Source organism: Mandrillus leucophaeus, unplaced genomic scaffold, assembly GCF_000951045.1.
Source record: "Mandrillus leucophaeus isolate KB7577 unplaced genomic scaffold, Mleu.le_1.0 Scaffold207, whole genome shotgun sequence".
Lineage (NCBI taxonomy): Eukaryota > Metazoa > Chordata > Mammalia > Primates > Cercopithecidae > Mandrillus > Mandrillus leucophaeus.
In genome coordinates this window covers 920,645-941,825 of record NW_012102110.1, presented here as the reverse complement: position 1 = coordinate 941,825, position 21,181 = coordinate 920,645, and the positions used below count along the sequence as shown (strand labels likewise).

The 21,181-nt window shown below is 37.1% G+C and overlaps 1 long non-coding RNA gene across 1 annotated transcript in view; it reads right to left on the bottom strand.

Moving 5' to 3' along the window:
• Positions 1–9,373: 9,373 nt before the first annotated feature.
• Positions 9,374–21,181, bottom strand: part of LOC105539564 — a 17,847-nt gene continuing 6,039 nt past the window's right edge. Inside the window, exons 4-7 of the long non-coding RNA XR_001006066.1 lie at positions 13,636–13,826; positions 12,571–12,733; positions 10,818–10,960; positions 9,374–9,924 (exon numbers count right to left, since the gene is read on the bottom strand). This is a non-coding gene — a long non-coding RNA (uncharacterized LOC105539564). The remainder of the gene's footprint in view (positions 9,925–10,817; positions 10,961–12,570; positions 12,734–13,635; positions 13,827–21,181) is intronic.

Below are 21,181 nucleotides of genomic sequence, written 5' to 3'. Positions count from 1 at the left end.
ACAATACAACAATAAAAAATAATACAAATAATACACAATACAGTACAACTATTTACATTGCATTTACCCTGTATTAGGTATTATAAGCAATCTAGAGATGATTTAAAATATACAGAAGGATGTACGTGGGAGGATGTATATAGGTTATATACAAATACCATGCCATTTGGTATAAGAAACTTGAGCATCCCAGAATTTTGGTATCTGAGAGAGTTCTAGAACCAACCTCCTGAGAATACTGAAGGACAACTGTATACAGGTACTAAAAAATATTTATTAAATGAATTAATACATTTTAATGGTGGAAAAATTTATATTATATTGCACATTTTAGATTTTTCCAGATTTCTACTATTAATAAAAAATTCTTACTTTCCCAAAGCTTTTACTGAAATTTCAGGATATATTGTTGCTGTTGGAAGAGTGGTTAAACCAATGCAATAAGTGTTTATGGAGCAGAAGATGGAAGAAGGCGGAAAATTCAATAGACCCAGCTGACTAACCACAGTCTTCTAATGTCACAAAGGAGGGGTCATCTAACTTACTGTCTTTGAGGAGGGGGAATCATCCCCTTCCTGGGTTCTTGTGGGGTGCAGCTGTGCTGTTGTGGATTTTCCTGTCCCAAGCCCCTCAGGTTGGGTTGCTTATGTACCAAGTGATTATGTTGCAGGAGACAGTCTCCTCTCTTTTCTGTCCTCTTCTCTGTGATGCCCCCAAGGTGCCCTCTCGACATCCTGAGGAACCTTGGTGTTGCCAGTGCCTTCCCATCCTCAGTCCTCTTTTTTACTTAACCAGCCACTGTTTTTTTATGGAAGGGTAGGATCTTTGTACCTGCTCCTAGAAGAACCCAACCTTTTTTCTTGGAACGTGATCACAACAGATGAAGGTAGACTGTTTCTACTTAACTGTTATAAATCATTTCTGAAGGAGATCGGTCTCCAATTCCACCCTTTGGGGCTCTTTAGCATAAGAGAAGCTCCCTTGACAAATTTTGTCGGAATCTGTGATGACAAAGCACTGCTTTCATTACCTAGGTGACGTGTTCCTTTCTCTGTTTATTAGGATTCTCCAAAGAGACAGAACCAACAGGAGATATGCACATATATAGATATAGGTAGATATAGGTATAGATAGGTGTATGAGAGGATATTTATTAGGGAAATTGGCTCACCTGACTGTGGAGGCTGAGAAGTTCCACAACAGAGACCCTGGGATGCTGGTAGCATTGTTCAGTGTAAGTCTGAAAGCCTCAAAACCCAAAAAACCAATGGTATTACTCTAAGGCCTGCGAACCTGCTGAGGGTCTGCTGGTGTAAGTCCTGGAGTCCAAAAGCTGGAGAACCTGGACTTCTGATATCCAAGGGCATAAGAAGTGTGTTCCGGCTCTAGGAGAGAGAGAGAAAAGAATTCGCCTTTCCTCTGCCTTTTGTCTAGTTGAGCTATAGGCAATTGGGTGGGGGCCACCCTCACTGAGGGTGGATCTTCCCCACTCAGTCCACCGACTCACATACCAAGCCTCTATGGAAACATTTCCACAGACACATCCAGAAACAATGCTTTATCAGCTCTCTAGGTATTACTTAATTTAGTCAAGTTCACATTTGAAATCAACCATTACAAGTCCTTCCATTGTCCATTTGGCACCTATACAGATCTCCTTAAACCATATTTAATCTCCAAAAAAGGCAATAAAAAAGTAATATTTCAGCCTAACATGATACAACTATCCTGTGCACAGCCAAAAATGTCCTAATACCTTCGCCAAAAGAGGAAGTAAAGTTCCTGGGTGTATTTACTCTTCTTCTGATATCACATAACTTAAATACTATGAAGTAAAATTAACAATGCTTAAATACTGATATAAAATCAATAAATCATATCATAAAGACAAAAGACGAATGAAACAAAGATATTTGCTTAATATATGTATATATGCAATACATAAAAATGTATTCTTAACAAAAGAGGGAGAAAATGCTCATGACAATTACAGTTCTCATTTCTGTAACTGGTTGTGTGGTCATAGGTATTATTTACAGCTATCTTCTGCAACCCGTTCTGTATTTCCTTGGCCTTCAGCAAGCACCTCAGCTGGCCATGGTTCTTTACCTGGTAGGGTGACCCAAACCTTTCCTGAAGAATTTGGACCATTTGTAGTCTTGCCTGGGTTGTTGTGATTTTCCTTTCACTTTAATCACAGGGCATAGTAATACTAAGAGATTCCCTAAGGGATCTCCTATAATCCAGACATACTCTTTCTTAACTTCAATTTCTTTTTGGAGGTTTGGATCAATCACTCCAGCCAACACTTTAACTCCCTTTGTAGCCTATTGACATAGATACATGAGAAGCCAAAATGACTGGGTGGCAGTCTTAATTCCAGTTCAGTGTAGTCATTGTTGTATTTCCTTCCAGGGCTAAGATCTGTAAGCCAGCAGGGCATGAAGTTGCAAGAACAGGAATTTTTGTTAGTGGTCTAGTATGAGTAATGGTGAGTTGTCTCACTTCCATTTTTTCCCTTTGATGCTTGGACCTGTGAATCTTGGCTGTAAGAGAAATAGGTCCATACATTTGATGCTGATTCAGAGTGTATACAGCCTTCTAGAGAACTTTGCTCCAGCCCTGCAAAGTATCATCACCTAGCTGGCACTAACTGTGACTTTGAGAAACCATTGCACTGTTCTATGAAGCCTGCTGCTTCAGGATGATGGGGTACGTGGTAAGATCAGTGGATTCCATGAGCATGAACCCTTCTCCCAAAAAAGAGCATGGCATACTTCTTTGGCTGTGAAATGAGTTCCTTGGTCAGAAGCAATGCTGTGTGGAATACCATGATGGAGGATAAGGCATTCCATAAGTCTGCGAATAGTAGTTTTGACACAAGCATTGTGCACAAGGAAGACAAAGTTGTATTGAGAGTGACTATTCCAATAAGGACAAAACACTGCTCCTTCCATGATGGAAGTAGTCCAATGTTATCAACCTACCATGACGTAGCTGACTGATCACCCCAGGAAATGGTGCCATGTCAGAGGCTCAGTGTTGGTCTCTGCTCCTGGCAGATTGAATACTCAGCAATTAAGGTAGCCAGGTCATTGTTGATAAGTGAAAGTTCATGTTGCTGAAACCATGCATAATCTCCATCCTTCCAGCTTGACCACTTTGTTCAGTGACATTGGATATAACCAATCAAGGTCATTATGTTCCTTAATTTTCCACAAATATTTGAAAGTATTATATAAAGGGTTATCAAGTTCCTTGCCTCTTATAAGTGGTTGATTAAGAGTGTCAAATACATGCTGGCTCACACCTGTAATCCCAGCACTTTGGGAGGCGAAGATGGGCAGATCACATGAGGTCAGGAGTTCAAGACCAGCCCGGCCAACATGTTGAAACCCTGTCTTTACCAAAAAATAAAAAACACAAACACAAAAATTAGCCAGGTGTGGTGGCTCGCACTTGTAGTCCTAGCTACTCAGGAGGCTGAGGCACGAGAATCACTTGAACCTAGGAAATGGAGGTTGCAGGGAGCTGAGATTGTGCCACTGCACTCCCACCTGGGCAACAGAGTGAGACCCTCTCTCTCTCAAAAAAAAGCAGTATCAAATACAGTTCTTTTGCATAGCTCTATAATAGCTTACACCACGGACTATTAGTACTCTCTGTACTATTAGGAGTAGAGTCCTTAGCATTTTTAGGTCTAATCAGATTAGAGAACTAGTTCCAGAAACTCCAAAACCAGTGTAGGAAACTCATCCTTAAAATTCTATTCCTCCAGAACCACTCTTGGTACCAAAATCTGTATTAGTCAGTGTTCTCTAGAGAGAGAGAACCAATAGAATAGGTTCTCTGTATCTATATAGGTATAGATATAGATACAGTCATAGATACAGATATAGGCATATGAGAAGAGATTTATTGGAGGAATTGGTTCACCTAATTATGGTGGTTAAGAAGTCCCACAACAGTCTGCAAATGAAAGACCCTGGGATGCTGGTAGCATGGCTCTGTACAAGTCTGAAAGCCCCTGACCAGGGAGAATGATGATCTAATTCTTATTCTGGGGCCAAAGGCCTGAGAAACCAGGGGTCCACTGGTATAAGTTCTGAAGTCCAAAGCCTGAAGAAGCTTGATTTATGATGTCTAAGGGTGGATGAAGTGTGTCTGAGTTCCAAGAGAGAGGGAAAAGAATTTGCCTTTTCTCTGCCTTTTTGTTGTATCTGGGCCCCCAGCCAATTGGATGTGGCCCACCCACATTGAGGGTGGAGCTTCTCCACTGGGTCCACCAACTCATAGGCCAATCTTCTATGGAAACATCTCCACAGACACATCCAGAAGTAATGCTTTCCCAGTTCTCTACATATTCCTTAATCCAGTCAAGGTGACACCTAAAATTAACTATCGCACCTTATTAGGAGAAATTTGTGAAATTAAGGATCCACATAATCATCATGGACTACACATTGTTTCATTAGTTCTGGGTGTAGCAGTAGACTCTAGTGGAAAATATGTTAGACATTCACTTTCTGCCAATATACAACAGCTCACTGTAAAGGTGATGAAGGAATATTGTCTGGACTATATGGATAAAAGTTTTCAATGCCCTTGGTCCACAGTGATCTGAGAGGGCTATTTCAAAGTGTTTTATTTTTATCCTTAACAGAGATGTATAAAATCAGCAATCAAAAGATGTGATTCTGTGCACTTAAAGGTCTTTCATGGGTGAAGGTTTTATGCAGTATTTAAATATCATCTTGATCTTTGAATTGCCTCATTGTTTAATTGTTTCCCTAAATTATGAAGGAAAATATATTCTCAGGGCTCTTTTGCCTCTCTTCATATCCCTTAGAATAGATTAATAAATGGAGGAAAGTTGGTATTTTTTATTTACTTATTTTTTTATTATACTTTAAGTTCTGGGGTACATGTGCACAACGTGCAGGTTTGTTACATATGTATACATGTGCCATGTTGGTGTGCTGCACTCATTAACTCATCATTTACTGCAGGACATAGGCCTGGGCAAGGACTTCATGTCTAAAACACCAAAAGCAATGGCAACAAAAGCCAAAATTGACAAATGGGATCTAATTAAACTGAAGAGCTTCTGCACAGCAAAAGAAACTACCATCAGAGTGAACAGGCAACCTACAGAAAGGGAGAAAATTTTTGCAATCTACTCATCTGAGAAAGTTGGTATTTTTAATGTACACCTACAAAACGTCTTTTTTTTTTTCTCTCTCTATTAGTCCTGTTTATCTATTGCATACTGTGAACAGGCATGTTTTCTGAAGGGTTGCCAGGTCCCAGACCTCCTAGATTCTCAGGTGATTAAGATCCTGGCAGGGTACTAAAATTCCACCATGACCTGGGAATGCACTGCTACCCACTTCCAGCTGTCAGGACTCAGGAAACAGTAACAACAAAACTCCCCGAGCCCTACCCAGTCTCTGATAAATTGAAGGCATAGGCCAGAGTCGGTGTGATGGAAAACTGTAAAACCCAAAGTGATTATTTTCAGAACCTCTGAATTCACGTTTCTGTCTGCTTCTTCTCTACACCATCCTTTCATTTCTTTCCACCTGACCTGTGTAAGTGTCTGACCTTCACACTCTTATGACCTTACTGAAAAATTCTTTTAGAAGAATATCAGGTTAACGTATTCACATTATGCCTGAAGTTTCAAAATTGTATTAAGGGAAATCTCTTTGGAAGATGTTAATAGCTGCAAAAACGTGAAGTCATTTTTTTAAACTTTTAAGTTCAGGGGTACAAGTGCAGGTTTGTTATGTAGGTAAATTGTGTCATGGGGGTTTGTTGCACAGATTATTTTATCATCCAGGGATTAAGCCAAGTACCCAGTAGTTATTTTTCCTGATCTTCTCCCTCTTCCCACCCTCCACTCTCCAACAGGCTCTAGAATGTGGTGTTCCCCTCTTTGTGTCCACCTGTTTTCCCCAGTTAGCTCCCAATTATAAGAAAGAACATGCAGTATTTGGTTTTCTGTTCCTGTGTTAGTTTGCTAAGGATAATGGGCTCTAGCTCCATCCATATTACTGCAAAGGACATGATCTCATTCCTTTTCATGGCTGCATAGTAGTCCATGGTGTATATGTACCACATTTATCCAGTCTACCACCGATGGGCATTTAGGTTGATTCCATGTCTTTGCTATTGTGAATACCGCTGCGATGAACATACAGGAGCATGTGTCTTTATGATAAAACAATTTATATTCCTTTGCATATATGCCCAGAAATATAGCCAAGTCTTTTTCTGAGCAAATAAGTTATTTCTAAAAAGTTATAGAAAACTATATACCCAAGGCTTGTTTACCCAAGCCTTTAATGAGGGATTAAATGGTCTCAAAGATGGGGCTTTACTATGCCATACACCCCAACTTCTGGATCCAATAACCTGTTATCTTATGTATGGTTCCCATCTTTAAAGATATGTTTACATAGAGAATCAGTAAAGCTACTGATCCACAGTGGTGATTAGACTGTAGCATTTTCATAACTTGCTAGGGATCACTTTATAATTCCATCATTTCAATTTAAAGTACTCTAGAATAAATTCTCCAGAGTGCAGTTTGGGAAATTCGATACAAAAGTGTAAATTATGATTGGGGTTTAAATCGGTATATTCGTTTTATATGTGCTGCTGTAACAAATCGCCACAAATTTAGCAGAGGGTCTAGAACAGAATTCATTTTCTCACCTTTTTCAGCTGTAAAAGGCTGGTTCCAGCATCACATCACCTTCTCTCAATTCAACTTCTTTCCTCTCTCTTTTAAGAATCCTATGATTGCTTTGGACCCACCTGCATAATCCAGGATAATCTCCCCATCCCCAAATCCTTAACTTAATCACAAAAAGTCCTTTTTGCAATGTAAAGTAACATAGCCACAGGTTTCAATGATTAGAACGTAAATGTCTTTAGGTGGCCATTATTCAGACTGCCACAACTGGGGTTGGGAGGTCTTTGCCTGATAATGAAAGAGAGACTTAACAAATGAAAAGTTGAATGGTAACATTTTAGAAATTAGACAGCTGTTGAGAAAGATATTTTGGGGGTAGAATTGGTACCATGATTACCTATAAAGTTCCTGGATCCTTATGCCCTAAATCACCAAGGACTGGGATTGCAGAAATTTCTCTGTTGATTCAGATCAAGAGTGAGAAGTGACTTATCCTCAGGCGGTGGAGGGACCCTGAAGGCTCCGGTGAGGTACCTATGCTTTCCTACATTTGGATTCCCTAGAGATATCTTGAAGGTGTTGCTTTTTATCATGCTATTATTGGGTTTGAGAGTTTCATAAAGAATAATCTGAGTTATTTCAGATTTGTGAATTGTAAGACATGCATGGAAATAGCTAAAATACTTAATGTCTGTTTACAGATAAACCAGCTTTTTATTTTCATGCCAGCTAGACAAATGTGCTTATCCCATATCAATCCTAGAAGGGACCAAGTGCTTAAAGAAAAACTTGGGAGGGGGAGAGTGGGAGAAGGGAAGAACAGTGCTATGCATCAACCTGCTCATCTTTAGTTATGATGATTGGTTTCCAGGTTGCTCATTATCTAATTTTTCAAACAGCAAATACAGAATGTAAAGCATTTTGCATCACACTTATGCTGAATGCTTTGGGCAGTGATTCTTGGAACTTGGATGTAGGAATAAACTGGAAATACCCAAGAAAACCGTCCCAACAGGAAGAGAGGTCTCTCTGGTACCAGCTCTTTTCTGAATTTCCTGGCTTCTGGTTGTATGTCCCTTAGGTCGAATGCTGCACAGAGTGTGCCTTGACCTCCACTTGTAAAATCATGTGGCTTCCCCCTACTTCATTTACTTCTCTTTATGTTAATTCTCTACAGATTATTAAGACAAGGAATGTTCCACTTAGGTATATCCACAATGAGAGGGTCAGGTTGTGATATTTATCTGAGAGCTTAAGGAATCTGGCTTAGGTCCAGGGCTAGTATCCTTTGGTGTTTGGGGCAATAACCTAAATACCTTTATCAGTGCCTGAAAATGTTCAAGGCCCAGGCTTGGATTTAGGCTTGCAAGTGAAAACATGCAGCTGGCTGATATATCTTGATCAGGAAAGAGAAAAAAGTAGGGGAAACTGAAGAATCCTACATAAGAGTACATGTATGTGAATGGGTATATTTGTGTGTGTGTGTCCATAATCCACCCTGGAATTCAGGATGGTAAATTCAGGATCATAAATCATCCTGGTTTCTTTTCAATCTGAAAAAAAATATTCTGTTATTTATTTAAGCATCAAGTCTTCTCCACCTATTCCAATTTCTCTTAATCTATCCAGTAACCATTTTTCCTTCCATTTATCTAGTCTTGTCTTTAGTTGCCAAATGATATTCTTAAGCTCTGAATAATATTTCTTGTGGCAGTTGAATCCCCCTTAAGATCTCTTCCTATTCCAATGCAAGTTGACTTCTTTTTCCTCCTCCATTTCCCTAGCTAGGCATGTGCTCTGATTTTCTGACTCTTTTCTCTGGATACCGATTCATTTACATGGGATGGTAGATTTTTGATGGCTCATTGGGGCTGATGTCTGGTTATCAGAATGCTCCTTGTGGTGGCTGTTCTGCAGGTGGTAAAAGGTGAAGAGGACCGCTTCTTTGGGTCCAAGATATAGAAACCAGTAATGCATTCTCTTGCTGATGTACATAGAGAAGGCCTTCCTGTCCCCTCATTTTCAGTCCTTTCCTGGCCTCAGGAAGGACTCAACCTACTCCTTCATATTTTTCTTAATCTGTGCAGTGCTAGGGCCAGGCATTCTTCATGAAGGGCTGACTTTGACGTTTACCAAAGTCCATACCAAGTTCTTTCCAAAATCTGCCACTCTCCCATTCTCACCTTGGAGATTCCTGAAGCTGTTCTCCAGGCACTTGTCTGACCGGTTTAGGTGCAATAATATATATTATGTACATCATAATATAAGTGATTTACATTAGCGAGTGTATGAGATTAATTGACCGAAATAAATGTTAATTGCCAGAAGCTGAACTGTCTTTAAGGTAACTTCCCTTTTACACATACACATAATTGCATAAAGTAAGACCCCTTGGTGATCACCTGTGCTGAGGCTGCAGGCCATAGTATGCATGATTAAATCTTGAGTTCATTATTTTCTCTAACTGGTTATTTATTTGTGTTGTGGTTAATATTTTCTGGAGAAAACTATTGAACCGAGTGAAAAGTGAATTATCCATGGGATACCCATTATCCCAAACATGGTATAAAATCCATGATCCACGTCTAGTACTGAAGAATACCTGAGGGAGGCAGAGATAGAGCAAACTAGTGAAGGAGAGAGAGAGAGAGAGAGAGAGAGAACATTTTACGTGATATTATTTTTATTCATATGCTACTCATTGCGCAGATTTAACAGTGTTGGCTACTGAGGATTAGGTAGTAAAATACTACACAGTGGTCGCTATGCTGTGCTTGACCAGACCTGTCTACTGATTTCCAGTTAAAGGCTGTGTCTATGACAACAAATTTCTGAATGAAAAATAGAAAATTGTATTCACTAGTTTACAAGTTTCTGATTTACTATTTTAAAATTCTTTCTTGGACATAGACATAGCTATGCTTCATATATAAATAAGGATTTAAATTTAGAAGTGAATTATCATCATATTAACTACTATAGACTTCCACTATATTGTATGCATCAAAACAAAGATACAAACATTAAAAACTTTAATACATCAGATCGTTCAGGATTAGCATCCTGCTTAACTGAACGTAACCAGAATCACTCTTCAAATCTTTCTATAATGTATTTGTAAACTTGTCTGCATGCTGATAAAATTAGGAAATATATTAAGTTGTTTGATTATAGGTGCTTTTGCAGTCTTGAGGATGTTGAATCTCAGTTCCTCCTGGTCAAATCTGTAAAGTACAAGATAGATTAGATGGGCGCTAGTGACCAGACATTTACCTTTTTAAATGCTTATTAAATTTTTAAAAATAAACTAAACTTTTAGTAATTCACTTAGTAATTTCTTCTAAAAACTAATGATTAATGATAACAAATAAAGACAAATGAGTAATGAAAATCAGGATATCTGAATATCCTTATAGGTAGGGTGCTTTATTAATTAAGGCTTTATTAAATGTGGCCAATGATCCTGAATGTGAAAGTTATCTCATTTTTTTAATAAACTCTGAGTGTTATTAATTTTTTAAGAGAAGAAATAATATTGAATAATCAAGCATAAATGAAAGTCTTAGATAACTTGGTTTTGCATGAAATAAACTATGTCTAAAGCAAAATTTAATATTTTATCTTTCCTCATCATTATAGATAGAGTATAACACTTTAGTTAAAGAGAATTATATATTTATCATCATCATTAACTCTTCTCTGTTTTCTATTATTTAATTCTACCACCAAAATCTACTGATTCCAGATAGATTTGCAATTTCTTGTCTTTACTACTATTTGAAGTCTGTTTCAGGACCAAAGCACTGCTGTGGTAGTAAAAAAGTCAGATTAATTATCTAATATTTTCTTTAATCTATGCTAATATTTTACTGAATTGGCTCAATTAATAGTAATTTATTTACATGTATTTTTCCACTGTGAATATGAAGGATTTATTTTGCATTTATCCTCTGCTCCCCATGAATGTAAACACCTTGAGGCCAGGGTCCATAGATTTCACTTTCTTCTCTGGTCCTTCACAGACTAAACCTACATTCTGGATGGCACCTATAAATGCAGAGATTTTCATTAGTGAAAGTTGTGTTTCCATTAGTGAAGTTGTTCAAAACAAACAAACCTGTTTTGCTACACAACTGAGCTCCGCCGCAACATCCACTCCAGAATTTCCAGTGCCAATCACTATGATTCTTTCCCCTGAAAAGTCCTCAGGACTTTTGTATTCCCGACTATGGAAATAACAGCCTTCAAACTTCTCAATGCCTGTGACGGAAGAACATTTCTCATTATTAGGGGTATTTTTCACATTGCTAACTCAACACATAGAAAGTTATATTCTGGTTCATCTGGAAGAGCAAGACTTTGAGTCTGGGTTAGCTATATGGAACATCACCCTATGTCCTAAAAATGTAATTTTATATTTCACAGAGCTTAGGAAAGCAGGGAGTAAACTCAGACTTACAACCCACACACGCTAAATATAGACTAGTGGCCATATAAAGTATTTAGCAAATAGTAGATCTATCTGTCTTGGACCTATTCCAAATTGAAAGTTTCACAACAATTTCACTATGATCTAATTTATTCATGATTACATTGTCCTCTGCATTCTTAGGCAAAATGATGAAGCTGGAAACTGGTTGTTGTTTTGTTTTGTTTCATTATTTTCTGAGGAAGTATAGGGCCTTTCTTCATCAACTTGACATCTTCTCTTCCTTCCAAGTGCCTAATGCCCTCAGGTGGTCCCTGGCTCTGCTGAGAGCTTCAGAACAGCCGTAATCTGTGTCTGGCATTCTCATACATTGTCTCGCTCTAGGCATGTTTGTATCTCTGTCCCCTGACACTTATTAAAATATATATATGTCCCAAAAGTGTCTCTGTAGGGTGTGTCTCTCAGCCAGGAAGCAAGTCAAAAAGAAGCTGATACGTATATTACAGTTATTAATATAATTTATATATTTTGTTATAATTATATAATAATTTCCAGACTATATTGCATTTTAACATTTAGAAAATCAGGTATTTTTATTTTACAAATGTTTGTGTTGGTGTGCAAACACAGAAAGGTCAGGTATTTGTCATACATGACTCAGCTAGTCAGTTGGACAACCGAAATTCAAGTTTAAGTCCTTTGATTTTCATCTAGGACTCTTCTATTTTCAGTTTGCCTCAACCACCAAATAATTTCTTATGATGGCTTGTTAGATATCATGGAAAGGCACTGAGATATCGAGTATTTCTTGATTGACTTCTGATAGCAATTGATGTAAAGGGAGGGGAAAAGGATCAGAAGTAAAGGGAGAGGCTTTAGTTAGAGGGGATAGAGAAGCTTTTTTGTTTTGTTTTATTTTCAAGTAATAGTCTCATTTGAGATGGGCACCATTATACCAAATGGAATTCAAAGGAATTTACCAAACAGTAAGCTGCTAGTGTGTTTTTATCAAGCAATGAAAACCAGTGATAAATGAATGTTATTTAAAATTTTGTCCCATACTCTAAAATTTTTAAGTTTGTGGATTTGCCAGCTTTTTGCTTGCTTTGCTTGCCATTTGCCCCTTATTTTTAGTAATTCCACTTTCTCTGAAAGGAAGTGAGATCAGATGAATGGACACAAAACTAAAACCAGTTGAAAGTGGGCCAGGGCTAATTGTTATCATTAATTAGAAGCTATTTAAAACTATAGAAAGTAAAAAACAGATGTGTGTTTGCCTATTTTTGTCGTCTAGTATTGTCCTGTTAACATAAATATTGGGTATTTAGTTGTTTGTTATTGAATGTGACCAGACACTAGTAATAAAGTTCGTGCTCAATCATTTTGCTCTGTGGGATATCTGGAAAGTACTCTTTTACCAAACAGATTCTTAGTAACATACCTGGGAAGGACTGAAGTGGTAAGTAGGGATCTGTGTGGTGTACACTGCAGACTAAGACCCCATCAAAGACCAAAGTCTCTTGCTTCTCTTCAGTCTCCACAACAACATCTCATTGTCCATTGACAGAAAAATCTGGGTGCTTCCTCACACTTTGCACTTTGGTCTGAGAACAAGGGCAAAACATAGGTGATACACTATCACAGTTCTCAGTTTTAATCCCTCCTCCCCCAAACCCCATGAGTCTGAGTAATACAACTTATCTGAGACTCTTCTATCTTCATCAGAGGCATTTGCTCTCACTTTAGTTCCCACTCCCACAGTGACTGCCTTTGCCGTGTGTGCATTTTCAAGATATTACAGGTATTTTATTTAAAAATCCAATTTTCCATAGAAATAGAAATAGTTAATACTTAACAGTGAAAAAACAGAGGAGTGACTAAAGCTGCAAGAGAAATATCCTTCCAGGATGACTTCCACATGCAAGAGACTAATATTCCTTATATTTTTCATATTTTAGCACAAACTTATTCAGTTTCCCTGCACTTGGCTTTTGAGTTTCAGATAGGAATTAATATTCTACCATGACTATAGAGATGGATTTTTAAGTGTGAGTTGGGGGTCATGGTGGTAGATTATGGGAACTACATGGATCTGAAAAAACGTCTTCCTTGTGTTGCTTATATGACCTTCCCTTCATTCTTATTCTACATACACACATTATAATATGGCTCAATTACTACTGCCACTATTCTAAGTCCTTCAACAGTTGAATTTAAGGCTGACAGAAAGGACCCTTACAATGCCACACCAAAGTCTTATTAGAATAGGTTCTGTTGGGCAAAATTCTTCAACCTTATATTCAAGTGAAATATTCAAAACATTACTTCTTTATAAGGGGTGATTTTCTAGGGTGGAAGCTCGCTGATGATCTCTTTCTCTGATCATACCAGAAGATGCCAAATATAGCTCATGTGTGTACAATTGAGTGTGTCTGCACACATACATGCACACGCAGACACACACACACACACACATTGACTATGCAATGATTCACTTAGATTTTACCTTAAAACCAATGTAATCGAGGAGGCCAAAGTGTGTGGCATGCATCCTGAAGCAGTCCTGAGTTTGGAGCTGTGCATGTACTTGGGAAAATTATCAGGGACACGGAAGTCACTGAAGCACATCATCTCCTTGGAAGTATTGATGGTCACAGATTACTTGTAAATACTAGGCATTTTCTCTGAAGTATTTTTCTACAGGAGAAAGATTCTCTTAATAAAATAAACTTTACAATAACAAGAGAATCTAAATAAAATATTTTAGAGAAGAAAAGTAATTGGGAATAATAAAGAACATTGCCTTTTACTTTTCCATGAACATTTTCTCTCTTCTGTCCATATCTACTAGAGAAAGAAGTTACTCTGAGTCAACAATAGGCTTATGTTTGATTGCTCAATAGAAATGACAGAAGTCAGGAAAACTGGAATGTTATCTTTAAAATGCTGAAATAAACTTCAATACCAGTGAAAATACCCATCAAAAATGAAAGTGAAATAAACCTGCATTCAGACAAACAAAAACTGAGAGAATTTGTTGCCAGCAATCCCACACTATGAGACACATGCAAGGAAGTTCCTCAGGCTAAATGGGAATAAACAAAGATGGAACCATGCAAATACCGGAAGAAATGAAAACCCTAGGAATCATGAATATGTGGATAAACATAAAAATATTGACTAAAACATTAGTAATAGTAATATCTTGTGGAGTTTATAAAATATTCAAGTAAAATACATAATAACACAAGGGTCAGAAAATGGGGCTAAACTGTTATAAGATCTTTGCCTTCTTCAGGTAGAAAGCAATAAGACAAGGATATGCATTAAAATTAAAAAGGATAATTCAAAAATGGGTATCTAAATAATTAATGTACAAAAAAATAAAAAATGAGTAAAACCAAAAGAAAGAAGGAAATCAAGAGTAAAGAAACAAGAAGGATATAAAACAAATCAAAAGCATACCAGATAGTAAATTAAAACCCAATATATTCATGCTTTATTATATGTAAGCACTCCAATTAAAACAAAAAATAAAATACCAGACAAAACCTCTTTATTTTATTTACAAGAGACAAAAGGCAACTGGAGTGGCTACATTAGACAAATTAGATATCGTGGAACTATTAGACATAAAGAGAAAGAAATAATAATAATATAAATGTCAATTCTACAGGAAGATATTAAAATCTTAAATTCAAATGCACCTAATAACATAATTTCAAAATATGTAAGGTAAAAATTAACAGAATCAAAAGGAGAAACTAATATACAAAGTTTTTCTAGGAGAAACTCATGAAGAAACTCATATACAGAGGTGGTGGGGCAGGACTCAAGCACATGTGGAGCTCAGAGGGTTAGGCATAGTGGAGCATGGCTGGAGCACCCATCTCCCAAAGCTCAACTATGTTCCTCTAGGAGACTTTAGCTTTAGGGTGACTTTGGACCTGGACAAAGCAGGGTGGTCTTGCCTGTGGGATGAAGACAGTCTGATCTGCGTACCCCTGTCTGCTGGCCTCACCTGGGGCCCCAGCCTGGCTACACCCGCTGGCAGTGCAACCACGGATGCCCAGCTGGGGTGCTTCCCAGTGCTTTAATCATAGCTCCTTCTTGGGCTGCCTGCATTTAACTATAGAAGAATTCCAGCAGAGAGCCAGCCTTCCCCCACCAACACATAAGTGCACCCCACTACCCCATCCCTGCTAACACCCCACCCCATGATGCCAGGCCACACCTCCCATCCGCCTCCTCGCTGACACCCCACCAGGTCACTCCTGCAGGATGGATGTGCTCATGGGCACTGGCAATCCTGTTTTTATGAGTGCCACGCCTCTACTGCTGCGACCGCTGCTGGTAGTAGGTAGTGCTAGCACAGATGACAGCAACCGCTCCCCTGCCAGCACTCTACCCAGCTGATGCGCTGCTGCAGCTGGCTAGAACATGCAAGTGAGCATGGATCCCACTGCCCCACCTTGAAGAGGTACTTTGACCCACACTCCCCCATTGGAGTGTTATGACCAGTGGACCAGGAGCACCTTGGCCCCTCCAGTGCAGCAGGATCCTAACATCAGAGAACAAAGCTGGGGCTGGTACCAGTCCCCCAGTTAGAGGACACAGTCTGGAATACTGAGCTGAGTTTTGGGCCCCTAAAATCTTTTAGAAATGAAGCCAGTCAACTGAACCCATCTTATCCCACAATCAAATTCCCAAGGGCATCAAAGAAGATTAAAGCAAAAAACCTCACCCAAAGAACAGCAGCTTCAAAGACTGAAGCAATATCAACCCACACAGATAAGAAAAGACCAGCACAAGAATTCTGGCAACTCAAAAAGCAGTGTGCCTTCTTTCCTCCAAAGAACCACATTAGTTTCCCAGCAATGGTTCTTAACCAAGCTAAAATAGGTAAAAATGACAGACCTAGAATTCAGAATGTGGAAGAAACAAAAATCATTGAGATTCAGAAGAAAGTCAAAACCCAATCTAAGAAATCTAAGAAATACAATAAAATGATACAGGAGCTGAAAGACAAAATGGTCATTTTAAGAAAGAACAAAACTGTTTGGACAGAGCTGAAAACTCACTTCAAGAATTTCATAATACAATTGCAAGTATTAACAGCATAATAGACCAAGCTAAGGAAAGAATCTCGGAGCTTGAAGATCAATGAACACAGTCAGAAAAAAAATAAAGAAAAAAGAACAAAAATAAAAGAACAAAACCTTCTAGAAACACGGGATTATGTAAACAGACCAAATCTATGACTCACTGGAATCCCTGAAAGAGAGGGCGAGAAAACAAGCAACTTAGAAAGCATTTGAGGATATCCTTCATGAAAATTTCTCCAACCTTGCTAGAGAGGCTAACATTCAAATTCACGAAATGCAGAGAGTCCCTGTAAGATACTATACAAGACCACCATCCCAAAGACACATAGTCATTAGATTCTCAAAGGATGAAATGAAAGAAAAAATGTTAAAGGCAGCTAGAGACAAGGGATAGGTCACCTACAAAGGAAACCTTATCAAGCTAACAGTGGACACTTCAGCAGAAACCCTACAATCCAGAAGAGATTGGAGGCCTGCATACAGCATTCTTTTTTTTTTTTTTTTTTGAGACAGAACCTTGCTCTGTTGCCCAGGCTGGAGTGCAATTTCCACCTCCCAGGTTCAAGTGATTCTCCTGCCTTAGCCTTATGAGTAGCTGGGATTACAAGTATGTGCAATCATGCCCAGCTAAGTTTTAGATTTTTAGTAGAGATGGGGCTTCACCATGTTGGCCAGGCTTGTCTCAAACTCCTGACCTCAGGTGATCCACCTGCCTCAGCCCCCCAAAGTGCTGGGATTACAGGAGTGAGCCACCGTGCCTGGCCTTATATTCAGCGTTCTTAAAGAAAAGAAAACAAATTCCAACCAAGAATTTCATATCTAGCCAAATTAAGCTTCATAAGTGAATGAGAAATGAGATCTTTTTCAGAGAAGTAAATGCCAGGGGATTTTGTTACCACCAGACTTCTCTTACAAGAGATCCTTTAGGGAGTGTTAATTATGGAAAGGAGATACTGTTAATGGTTACCACAAAACACACTTAAGTACATAGACCATTGATACTATAAAGCAACAATACAATCAAGTCTGCATAATAATCATCTAATAGCTCATTGACAACAGGACCAAATCTGTACGTATCAATGTTAACCTTGAACGTAAGTGGACTAAATGCTCCAATTAAAAGGCACAGAGCGGCATGCATCTTGGATAAAGAAGCAAGACCCAACTGTATGCTGTCTTCATCCATTTCATAAGCAATGACACCCATAGGCTCAAAGTAAAGGGATGGAGAAAAATCTACTATAGTTTGTATATCTGTCCCCACACAAATCTCATGTTGAATTGCAATCCCCAGTATTGGAAGTGGGGTCCAGGACCATGAGGGTAGATTTCTTATGAATGATTGAGCACCATCTCCCTGGTGCTGTCCTTGCAATCGTGAGTAAGTTCTAAGGAGATCTGGCTGTTTAAAAGTGTGTGGAACCTCCTTCTCTCTCTTGCTCCTGCTCCCACCATGTGGGAGGCTTGCTCCTGCTTCACCCTCTGCCATGAGTAAAAGAAATAATCTGTCTACCAAATCCCTGTGACATGCAATTTACCTCTATAACAAACATGCACATGTACTGCTGAATCTAAAATATTTTTTTTAAAAAACAACCTAGATGAACAATAAAATAAACACAAAAATGAAGAAAAAAGAAAATAATAAAAATATAAGCTGAAATCATTGAAATATAAATTAAATGAACAGTACATAACATGATAATGTTTGTTATTTCAGAGGATTAAGAAAATTAATAAATCCCTGGCAAGATTATCCCCAAAAAGAGAAAACATAAATTGTCAATATTAGGAATAAAAATAAAATAACACTATAGAATCTAAACATAGTAAAAAATATTTAAACAGGTTATTATGAATAATACCCCTCAAACTGTTGACTTAGAAAAAAGGACAAATTCCTTGAAAAACAATACTTACCAATCTGACATGAAAAGAAAAAGAAAAATTGAAATCCTTATATCTGTTGAATTTGTCATTAAAAAGCTTCTTACAAAGAAAACTGGCTCAGATGGTTTCACTGTTGAATTCTTCTGAACATTTAAAGAAAATAAAATAATACCAATTGCACAGAAATTATTTAAGAAAATAGAAGAAACAGAAACACTTCTGAACTCATTTCATAATCTTGAGTTAGAATAACCTTGATATCAAACCTGAGATAGACATTATAAGAGGGAAAAATTATAATATAAGGTCTCACAAACATTGATGAAAATTATATTTTAGCAAGTTAAAAATATCAGAAAAAAATTGTGAATCTAATCTGGCAATGACTAAAAATATTTTCAAATGACCAAGTAGGTTTTTCTGAAAACAAAAATTTATTTTATCATCTGAGTATTAACCTATAAAATGTGTTGCACTAGCATAGCAATGCTAATTATTGAGATGTTGATCTCAGGTGATGCAGAAAAATCATTTTGTAAATGTTAACGTATGTTTGTGACTTTAAAAAACTCTCCACAAACTATTTATAGATGGAAATTTTCTTAATCTACAAAAAATCTTAGCTAACATCGTGCTTACTGGTAAAATATTGAGCAGTTTTTCTTTTAGGTGAGGTTGGGAAGAATAAAAAGATATCTTCTATTAGCACTTTTATGCAACATTATTCTTAAGGACCCAGCTAATGCAATAAGGAACAAAAAGAAACAAAAGTCATAAATATTGGAAAGTGAGAAGTAAAACTGTTATTAAGCATAGAAGTCATGATTATGTACATAGCAAATCCAAAATAATCTACATTCAAAGCATTACAAAATTTAGCAGTGTTGCTGGATACAAAGCTCACATAAAAATTAATGGTTTTATCTACTAGCAACAAATTGAAAAGTGAAACTTTCACAACAGCTATTATTTACAATAGCATAAAAAACATCAAATACTTAAGAATAATCTAAGAAAAGATATGCAAGGCTTCTACATGATTGCTGAGAGAAGTGAAAAAGTAATAAATAAATAGACATACTATTACATAAATGAGATGACTCAGTATTATTAAAAATTTAATCCTTTCCAACTACAGCCATAAAGCCAATGCAATCCCAAATAATATTCTGGCAGATATTTTTGCGAAAATTGACAGCTAATTCTAAAACTTATGTTAAAATGTAGACATCCTTGAAAATTAAAGAAAATACTTAGGAAGAAAAACAAAAATGCCAAACTTTACTATAAAGATACAGCAATGATGCATGGATAGAAATATGGACCAGTGATACACACTAAGAAAAAACTCCACATAAATAATCACCAAATTTCCAAAAATGAATGAATAAATAAAAGGCACTATTGTAACTCAATGGGGGAAATAATGGTCTTTTCAATAAATGGTGCTATATCCACTGGATATCTGTATATGAGAAAAATGAACAGGATCCTTATATCTCACCATACACAAAATGTAAATCAAAATGGATCATAAATCTAAACATTAAAGGTACAGCAATAAAGGTTCTGAAGAAAATACAAGGAACCATCTTCAGGACTTTGGGATAAATAAAAGTTTCTTATCTATGACACAAAGAATTACAAACCATTAAAAAACTTGATAAAGTGGGCTTCATTAAAATCATGAGCCTCTGTCGAAAGGTATACTATCTTTATGATAGTAAAAACACATACCACATACCAGAATATACTCACAACAAATGTATGCAACAAAAGATTCATATACAAAATACAAAAAAAAAATAATTCTTACTAAAGAAAAAAGATAGACAAACTAGATTGACAATGGACAGAAGACTTGAACAAATTTTTAACAAATGAGAATATCTATGCCAATAAGCATATTACAAGATGATCAGAATCTGTACCCATGAGGGAAACACAAAGCAAAACTACAATCAATACCACTCCATATCCACCAGAATGGTCAAAATAAAAAGACTAATAATACTAAGCATTTGGAAGGATGTAGAGCAAGTGGAACTCTCATACATTATTGGTGGAAATGTGAATTGATACATTCATTTTAGAACACTGCTTGGCAATATCTACTGATGCTTAAACTTTGAACCAGTATTTTACTGCTAGGAATGTTCCCAAAAGAAATAAATTTATATCCACCAAAAGGCATGTGCAAGAATTTTCACAATTGCCAAATAGTAAAAACAACCCAAATTTCTACAAAAAAAGAAAGACTAAATACATTGTGGTGTATTCAAACAATGGAATACTGTGCAACAATTAAAATTTTTAGATGAATTAAAGCTATTCTTATATAATGAATGCATTTGACATACACAAATGATGGGTGAAAGAAACCAGACACAAAATTTGATCAACAGGAGACTAAGTGAATAAATTGCAGTATTTTCATATACTGGCATACTACACATTAATGGTAAATAAAAAATAAACTACTGCTACATCCATGATTTGAATAAATCTCAACTACATAAATTAAAAGTCAAAAAATACAAAAAATAATATAAATGCATTGTTTCAAAGATAATCAGGAGTAATTAATGGTGATAGGCATCAAAATAGTGAAGAAACACATGGGACTATTTTAAGATTCTGAACATAGTCTATATCTTGCTTAAGCAGTAGTTGTATAGATATATAAATATATAACAATTATCAAGCTGTACACATAAGATCAGCTTACTTTATGTATTTTAATGCATACATTACACCTCAGCACAATTTTTAAAATAAGAAAAATAGAAGGTTTTACATTGAACAATAAAACCAGGTTTTATGCAGGCAAACCTAAAATAAAATGAAGTAAAATTGAAAATTAAGTGATGGAATTGGCCGGGCACAGTGGCTCACGCCTGTAATCCCAGCACTTTGGGAGGCCGAGGTGAGTGGATCACAAGGTCAGGAGATCGAGAACATGGTGAAACTCCGTCTCTACTAAAAATACAAAAAAATTGGCCTGGCATGGTGGCAAGCGCCTGTGGTCCCAGCTGCTCAGGAGGCTGAGGCAGG